The 9,052-nt window shown below is 43.9% G+C and overlaps 1 long non-coding RNA gene across 1 annotated transcript; it reads right to left on the bottom strand.

Annotated features, from left to right (window-relative positions):
- Window positions 1–4,580: 4,580 nt before the first annotated feature.
- Window positions 4,581–6,746, bottom strand: LOC135966870 (uncharacterized). The gene is made up of 2 exons (XR_010580556.2): window positions 6,045–6,746; window positions 4,581–5,572 (listed from the first exon to the last, which is right to left on the bottom strand). It is a non-coding gene; the product is annotated as an uncharacterized lncRNA (long non-coding RNA).
- Window positions 6,747–9,052: the final 2,306 nt, after the last annotated feature.

Genomic DNA, 9,052 nt, shown 5'->3' with positions numbered 1-9,052 from the left:
TCCACAAACATTTGAACTTATATTCCCGGGAATAGAAAGTCAAACATACATTCCCCAGAGAGCCCCGTTAGCTGGAAGGACAGCCTGTACCAACGCAGGCTTCAAAGGCTCTCCCGAGACCCCATTTCCTCTCCGGAAGAGTTATCATGGTACAGGGCTGGAGGCTGCCAGGGGACCCCCATTGAACTCACTGTCTATGAGAAGGAGATTTGCATAAATGCGGTATCTGTCTACGGGAACGTGGTGGATTTAGGAAACAGACACTGACTGCCTGCGGAGACCGGAAGACTTCTAAAACCAGGTGACATTTGAGCCGAGTCTTAAAACAATGAGCGCGAGTTCCAACAGAACCTATCTGGTCGTCCTATTTCACTATTTCCCCTCTCCAAGCGATCCTCCTCGCAGGATCCTAACCCTCACTTCTCATATTTGTACCCCACGTTAGTAGTAGCATTATACACAATAGCCAAGAGGCGGAAGCAACCCAGTGTCTCTCTTTGTATGAATGGAAAAGCAAAATGCAGTATCTACGGACAATGGAATACTATTCAGCCTTAAAAGGGAGGACATTTTGGCACATGCTACAGCATGGATGAACCTTGAGGGTATTATGTTAAGTGAAATAAGCTAGTCACAAAAAGACAAATACTGTATGATTCCATTTATATGGGGAATCTAGAGTAGCCAAATTCATAGAGACAGAAAGAATGGTTACCAGGAGCTGAGGGGAAGTGAGGATGGGGAGTTAGTTGTATAATGTATCAATGACATTGGGCAGTGATAGTCACTGCCTGAGAGAAAATGTTGCTCAACTCCCAGTGAAAACTCACCAATTTAGAAGGACCTTAGAAGAAACGAGAAGTTTGTAATAATGGGAAAAGGACACTAAGAAGTCTGAAAGAAACTATGCCAAGAAGAGGAGGGATTGATAAACACGGTATTTGCAAGCTCCGGTGGACATTTGTCATTTGTCTTGCTTTTAGGATGATCCCCAAAGCCTTTGAACCCTTCATTAGTCAGGGTTCTTGAGAGAAACGAAACCAATAAATTTTATATATACATACATATATAGAGAGGGTGGGGGGAGTAATTGAGATTACGAGGGATTGGCTCATGCAATTATGAAGGCTGAGAAGTACACAATCTGCTGTCTGCAAGCTGGGGGCCCGGGAAAGCCAGTGGTCCAGTCCAAGCCTGAAGGCCCAAAAGCAAGAGAGCCAATGACATAAGGCCCAGTCTGAGTCCAGAGACCCAAGAACCAGGAATGCTGATGTCCAAGGACGGGAGAAGGTGGTTGGCCCAGCTCGAGCAGAGAACACATTTACCTTCCACTGTCTTTTTGCTCTATTCAGGCCCTCAACAGATTGGATGATGCCCACTCCACTCACATTGATGAGAGTGATCTTCTTTGCTCAGTCTACTGATTCAAATGCTAATCTCTTCCAGAAACATCCTCCCAGACACACCCAGAAATAATACTTAATAGCTACCTGGGCATCCATTAGCCCCGTCAAGATGACACATTAAAATTCACCATCACAAATACCTTCCTAAATTTAGGGATTTCCAACTTCATGAGTCAGCACCTCCCCAAGTTGACTCCAAGAACTTGCTTCCCCAGTGTCTGTTGCAGCTGGGATGTACGTAAGGGGTCCAGACTTCATCGATCATATGTGGTGTCTATGCCAAGCAGCAGTGACTCTGGGTCTCCCATAGAGCAAACCTGCAATATAATTTTGGGAATGGTTGATGACTGTGTGGCTTCCAAGTTTGATTCTTAAACCTTTCCAGAAATTATTTGACCCACTTATATCCAGGGCTACATATGGATGGTGCAGGTGTACACTGCACAACTTCACAGGGGCACTTTTCACATTCGTAGTCAATACATATTGGTTATAACATTTGGAATTCCACTTCAACTGGGGAGTGATGTTTCTGAGGAATGGTTGGCTTTTCCATTTGCACTTTAAGCTAGTAGTGGAGCAAATAATACCCTTAATATATACTTTTTCTGTTTATTCTTTATTATTATTATTATTATTATAAATAGGGTCTCATTCTGCCACCCAGGCTGGAGTGCAGTGGTGCCATCAGAGCTCACTGCAACCTCAACCTCCCAGGTTCAAGCAATTCTTCTGCCTCAGCCTCCCGAGTAGCTGGGACCACAGGTGTGCACCACCACGCCCAACTAATTTTTTTTTATTGTTTGTAGAGACAGGGTATAATTATGTTGCCCAGGCTGATTTTGAACTCCTGGGCTCAAGCGATCCTCCCACCACAGTTTGCCAAAATGCTAGGATTACACATGTGAGCCACCACGCTCAGCATCTTTTTCAGCTTATTCTAGCAGGAATGGGTTCCGTTCGCACCAACAATGAGGATATATTAATCTTGTGATATTTTCCTATTGCATACCACTGGGGGGCACTGTTTTAAAGAGCTCAAAATAAAAATCTCAGCTCCTAGGTGAATGTCCCTACACATTCGTTGTCAATAACTCAGACAATTTCAGATGCTGGTGTATGAAAGTCATGCCATCTTGAATGACATAGAAATTGTCTGATAAGTTTGTATCTCCAGTGTTCACACTGCAAGACAGTTGTCTTACATCTGACGTCCAAAGATTGTAAAATAAAATAAAGGTAGCTCTTCCAACAGAGGAATTCAGGTGGCTGCAGGGTCTTCTTGCATGTCACCAACTCAACTGGCTGCTGGCCCATATGGTAACTTTGCTTTCAGGTGGTTACATGGGAATACTGCAAAAGCTATGTTTCTCTACCACTGCATATTATCTTATACTACTTGGTCAAGATAAAGACTAGAATAATTTTTTGATAACCTAAAGACTTAGGTCATTAAAAAACCAAACAAAGGTTTTTTGAACTATTCAAAAATTTAAGAAATACAATAAAGATTTATATATACACTTTACATTGCTTTTAGAATTTTATTATTTTAAAATAGGTAATACATGTACTCGGTCTAAACTTTGAAAAAAGAAACCAACCAAATGTTAGGATTACTTTCAACTTTGCACCACTTCTTACAAGCAATACATTCAACATGTTGGGAGAATTATTTTTCTCACAACTAAGATTTCAGCAGTAGAATAAGACTTGCAAGCTACTTAAGGAAGCACTTTTCTCCTGCTTTGCTGCCCTTAATGTGTGGATTTTGTTCCCAAGGCTGCTGGAACTCCAAGTATCATGTTGGCATTCCAGGATGAAGGAAGAGGGAAGGCCAAAGGCCAAAGAGCAAAGGACCAAAAGAGGTTTGCTGCTGACATCTCATGGCCATGCCTGGCCACAAGGGAGTCTTGGAAGGTAAGTTTTTAGCTTCTTTGATCCACAGTGAAGAAGGCAAAGGAAAACATGGATTGGAATGGGAGTTGACAGCTAACCTGTGGCATATATTACAGTATACAGTAAAAAGGAACTATCCCAACCACGCTTGCCAATGACACCACTGTTGCCAATGTCTTGCATGTGCATAGACTTGTAGGTGTAAACATTGAAAAATACGTGTGCAGACATCCACTGTTCTATTGAAGGAAGACATATGTTTCCAACTTTAGACCAAAAAAACCTACCCCCAAACAAGTTGAAAAGGCCTTCGATTCCATGGATGCATTGGAGAAAATGTTGTCAAAAGATGTCCCAAGGCTTCTTAAATCTGATAAATGACAGACCATGTACTTGGAGAAAAAATTTGTTTTGTTTTATTTTCAAAACTATCTCAGTCCCAAAGTGGAAGTCTTTTCCAGAAAGTATAGAACTCTTTACCTATGTTTTTTGCAACTTACCCACCTGAAAAAAAGTTATGAAAAATGAGTATGTTCAATAGCCTACAAGTTATATTGCCATCTTTGTTTCTTAATTGCCACAGGGATTAAGATAGTACAAATTATGGATTGGTACTATACACTAATATTTATGCTATTAAATATATATTTCTAGACTGGGTGTGGTAGCTCATGCCTGTAATCCCAGCACTTTGGGAGGTGGGAGGATCGCTTGAGCCCAGCAGTTCAAGACCAGCCTGGGCAACATAGTGAGACTCCATCTTTATGAAAAATTTTTTAAAAATTAGCCGGATGTGGTGGCACACACCTGTGGTCCCAACTACTCGGGAGAGGTAGGAGGACTGCTTCAGCTCAGGAGGTTGAGGCTACAGTAAGCCATGATTGTAGCACTGCACTCTAGCCTGGGTGACAGAGTGAGACCCTGTCTCAATCTATCAGTCAGTCAATGTTTCTGTGAATAAGCAGAAAACATGGAAACTAAATCTAAACTCTTCTGTTTTAAGGCCTGTGCCTATTTTTAATATGAAATTCTTAGCTATATGAGAGTAGCCTGCGAGTGAGATGAGGTTGAAGGCAAAGTTTGGCTTGCTCTAAAAAAAGAAGAAAAAAAAAACACTATTTCTGAAACATAGCAAGCACATTTCATCATTGCCAGTAAGTTCTGAAGAGGGCTATTAATGACCTACTATTATTAACTAACATTTACAACTTAAGACATACTTCTATTCAAAATAGTAGAATCAATATTTGAAAGAGCAACTCATAACACTTTTGCTTCCTTTAATAAAAGATTGGTTTTAATTTTTATTGTTTCATTTTAGAAGTACAAGCATGAGCATTAAGTTTCACTGGTAAATAAAAATATAATTATCAAGTCAGCCAATTCACTGTAATGTCTTCCCCAGATTCTCTGAAACCATATTGTAAATTAGGTTTTTCAAATGTTTTACCACAATTCACTATAACAACTACATTTTATATTATGAGCCAATTACTGCACAAATACATAATACATATATACAACAGAAACGAGTTTTATAAAGCAATATTGACAACATATGTGATGCACTCTAATGATTCCTATTTTTTTCAACTCCATTCATTTCTATTTCATTTTCTTAAAAATCTGGCTATAAACATCTAAATAGAATTCATGATTCACTAATGTTTGAAAACCCCTGTATTAAATAGATTTTTTTTCTGCTGCTTCTGCCCTTTCAATCTATTACAAGTGTCCAGTTTGTTGCTTCAGTGGGCCTTACTCACTTTGTAATTATTTAATATGTATTAAATGCATTTATTCCATCAGACTGCACTAGAGTGTAGGCTCCAGGAGGGCAGAGGCAATGCTTGCATTGTTTGCTACTAAATTCCAAGAAATTCTACCTTACCACATGCAGGTTCACAACCTGTGTTAGGACTGAGACTTCAGGAAATGGGAGATCATAGAACAGAGCTGATATTCAGCCTTTCCTTGGCAGACTAGTCAACAGGCATGATAGATTGTTTGTAGGAAGAGAAACAGCTTGGCACTACTTTTTCCAGGAATCGAGTGGTGGCGAGGAAAGGCTTTGGTCTGTTTCGCTTCACTGACCGACGACAGACTGCCCTGTGCTGGGCACTGGCTCCACAGACCATCTCTTCCTTGGCCTTCTCCAGCAGTGGAGTGAGATCCTGCTCCAACACCAGGCTCCTTCTAGGGAAGGAGTTCGGGGGAGACGCAGCCTCAAGTGTAATGTCTGTTTCAGCACATTGGCATCTGAGCATCTGTGGAAATTAAAACTATTTAACCAAGGCTAGAAAGTAATAAGAGTTGCTTTAAAAAAAAATTCACTGTAATATTGCTATAATGTTTCTTACAATTCTAAAAAACTATTTATTAGTCAACTTTGGCTAGGTATGGTAACCAATGGCCTCACATCTCATGTTCTTATAACGAATCTTTTTTTTTTTTTTTTGAGACGGAGTCTAGCTCTGTTGCCCAGTCTGGAGTGCAGTGGTGCCATCTTGGCTCACTGCAAGCTCTGCCTCCCCGGTTCACGCCATTCTCCTGCCTCAGCCTCCTGAGTAGCTGGTACTACAGGAGCCCGCCACCATGCCTGGCTAATTTTTTTTGGTATTTTTAGTAGAGATGGGGTTTCAACGTGTTAGCCAGGATGGTCTCAATCTCCTGACCTCGTGATCTGCCCATCTCGGCCTCCCAAAGTGAGGAGCGAGCCACTGGCGCCCAGCCAAGAACCTTTATTGCTTGCTGTGTTATGTGTCCTGCATAGGTTGGCTGCAGCTCTCCTCCATGGCTTCTTCATTCAGGCACCCAGACACAGGAGCAGGTCCAATCTGGAATGTGCTGCTCTTGAGGCAAAGGAAGGAAAAAAGATGGTGGAATCATGCATCTGCAAGAATGTGGCAAATCAATTTCACTCACGTTATTGGCTGAAGCAAGTCACGTGGCCAAGCCTGACGGCAGCAGTTGGGGAATATTAATATCAACTTTTTGCTGGAGAAACGGCAAATATTTTGGAAACTATAACAGGATCTGGCACAATTTACTTAGACATTGCTTATGATGGGCATAGATGGGTGCCCTCAGAGGGCCCTTCTCTTAGAAGATTCAAGAACCCTTCGTCTCTCATTCCAGGTTGGCTTCTCCTCAAGAGGCTACTCGTGCTGGCTGATCGAATCCTAACCACTTTCAAACAGTTTTTCAGCTTCGTAAGTAGATAGCCTTGGTGGAGCAATTTCTTTGTTCTTGTTGACTGGTGTCCTGCCAGTAGGGAAACCGTGCTAGCTCTCAGTTCAGGCCACATGGGAAGCATGGTTGGAATCTGCTTCCAACAAGTTGTCACTCCCAGGAGTCATGCCCTTTCTTGACTTCGGGTTGTGCAGAGCCTGGCTCTAAAATCTCCCAGGACACACACAAGGCCATGGATCCCAAGATATATTTTTTTTCCACATCCTGGACTTACTAATTTATGACAAAACATGCAGTTGTGCTATTTACAGAAACCTCCAATGGAAGCCTTTTCATATCTCTCAGAGGTTCAGTTTGTCCAACCCTGGGTGCAAAGGAAACAAAGGAGAAGGAGGCCTGTAGTCCCCATGCCCTGATGCAGTGGTCCTGCAACTGAACTGTGAGAATCACCCGGGAGGCCTTATCAAAGACAGATTCCTGGGGCCCCACCCTATATGTCCTGAATCAGATGGTTGGGTTCTGGACCCACGAATTTCCAGTTTCTGGAGGTGTATTAGTCTGTTCTCATGCTGCTAATAAAGACATACCTGAGTAAGACTGGGCAATTTATAAAGAAAAGAGGTTCAATGGACTCACAGTTCCACATGGCTGGGGAGCCCTCACAATCATGGCAGAAGCTAAAAGAGAAGCAAAGGCACATCTTACATGGTAGCAGGCAAGAAAGCTTATGCAGGGGAGCTCCAATTTATAAAACCATCAGATCTCATGAGACTTACTCACTACAAGAACAGTATGGGGGAAACCACTCCCATGACTCAATTGTCTCTGACTGGCCCCAACCTCAACACATGGGGATTATTACAATTCAAGGTAAGATTTGGGTGGGGACACAGCCAAACCATATCATTCCACCCCTGGCCCCTCCCAAATCTCATGTACTCATATTTCAAAACCAATCATGCCTTCCCAACAGTCCCCTAAAGTTTTAACTCATTTCAGCATTAACTCAAAAGTCCACAGTCCAAAGCCTCATCTGAAAGAAGGTAAGTCGGCCGGGCGCGGTGGCTCAAGCCTGTAATCCCCCAGCACTCTGGGAGGCCGAGACGGGCGGATCACGAGGTCAGGAGATCGAGACCATCCTGGCTAACACGGTGAAACCCCGTCTCTACTTTAAAAATACAAAAAACTAGCCGGGCGAGGTGGCGGGCGCCTATAGTCCCAGCTACTCGGGAGGCTGAGGCAGGAGAATGGCGTGAACCCAGGAGGCGGAGCTTGCAGCGAGCTGAGATCCGGCCACTGTACTCCAGCCTGGGCGGCAGAGCGAGACTCCATCTCAAAAAAAAAAAAAAAAAAAAGAAAGAAGGTAAGTCCCTTCAGCCTATGAGCCTGTAAGATCAAAAGCAACTTAGTTACTTCCTAGATACAAGGGTGGTACAGACAATGAGTAAATACACCTGTGCCAAATGGGAGAAACTGACCAAAATGAAAGGGCTAGAGGCCCCATGCAAGTCCAAAATCCGGGGGAGGGGTAGTCAAATCTTAAAGCTCCAAAATGATCTCCTTTTACTCTGTGTCTCACATTCCAGGTCACACTGATGCAAGAGGTAGGTTCCCATGGTCTTGAGCAGCTCCACCCCCACGGCTTTGCAGGGTACAGCCTCCTCTTGGTTGCTCTCACAGGCTGACACTGAGTGTCTGCAGTTTTTCCGGGTGCATAGCGCAAGCTGTCAGTGGATCTACCATTCTGGGGTCTGGAGGATAGAGCCCTCTTCTCACAGCTCCACTAGGCAGTGCCCCAGTGGGGACTCTGTGTAGGGGCTCGTACCCCACATTTCCCTTCTGCACTGCCCTAGTAGAAATTTTCCATGAGGGCCCTGCCCCTGCAGCAAACTTTTATCTGGACATCCAGGCATTTCCATACATTCTCTGAAATCTAGGTGGAGGTTCTCAAACCTCAATTCTTGATTTCTTTTTTTTTTTTTTTTTTTTTTGAGACGGAGTCTCGCTCTGTCGCCCAGGCTGGAGTGCAGTGGCCAGATCTCGGCTCACTGCAAGCTCCGCCTCCCGGGTTCACGCCATTCTCCTGCCTCAGCCTCCGGAGTAGCTGGGACTACAGGCGCCCGCCACCTCACCCGGCTAGTTTTTTTGTATTTTTTAGTAGAGATGGGGTTTCACCGTGTTAGCCAGGATGGTCTCGATCTCCTGACCTCGTGATCCACCTGTCTCGGCCTCCCAAAGTGCTGGGATTACAGGCGTGAGCCACCACGCCCGGCCAATTCTTGATTTCTATGCACCTGCAGGCTCAACACCACATGGAAGCCAACAAGGCTTGGGGCTTGCACCATCTGAAGCAATGGCCTGAGCTCTATGTTGGCCCCTTTTAGCCACAGGTGGGATGCAGGGCACCAAGTACCCAGACTGCACAAAGCAGCAAGGCCCTGGGCTGGGGCCACAAAAACATTTTTTCCTCCTAGGCCTCTGGGCCTGTGGTGGAAGGGGCTGCCATGAAGACCTCTGACATTCCCTGGATATATTTTCCCCATTGTTGTGGTGGT

This window comes from Macaca fascicularis, chromosome 13 (assembly GCF_037993035.2).
Source record: "Macaca fascicularis isolate 582-1 chromosome 13, T2T-MFA8v1.1".
Classification (NCBI taxonomy): domain Eukaryota; kingdom Metazoa; phylum Chordata; class Mammalia; order Primates; family Cercopithecidae; genus Macaca; species Macaca fascicularis.
This window is presented reverse-complemented; position numbering and strand designations above follow the sequence as displayed.